A 493-nucleotide genomic window follows, 5' to 3' on the forward strand; every position below is an offset into this window, starting at 1 on the left:
CGCGGGCCACCGACCCAGCGGGGGCCTTTCACAGCCAGGTCCTTGAAACGAGCAGCTCTCACCTACACAGCTACAGACACAGTAGTTTCGGCAGCTATTTTTCTGCTCAATATCGTTGAGCCCACACATTCGGTTATTTTAACGCCAGAAAAACAAAACAGAAAGTACCTTCGATACTTTCCTTGCTCTGAAGGTCTGAAATATTCAGGCAAGCACACACAGCCCCCTCCCCTATGACAGCCTGTCAGAAAGTAAACTTCTCGAGTTGAGAACCGTTTACAGCAGAGCGCAGTCTATCGCTACACCACACAGAAATGATGACTGAAAACTGCACTGTGCCGTGCGACAAAGAAAAAAGCAGCTACAGAGAAATGGCAAGCACAAATTAAAAAGGGAGATGAACATCAGACCTAATGGCCTGAACGTGACTGATGTGCTCAGGTAAAAATCACAGCACAAACGTTTCCTCTCCCGCTGGCTAGAAAGGCTGTGC

Source organism: Cariama cristata, unplaced genomic scaffold (assembly GCF_000690535.1).
Source record: "Cariama cristata isolate BGI_N322 unplaced genomic scaffold, ASM69053v1 scaffold42665, whole genome shotgun sequence".
Taxonomy (NCBI): Eukaryota; Metazoa; Chordata; class Aves; order Cariamiformes; family Cariamidae; genus Cariama; species Cariama cristata.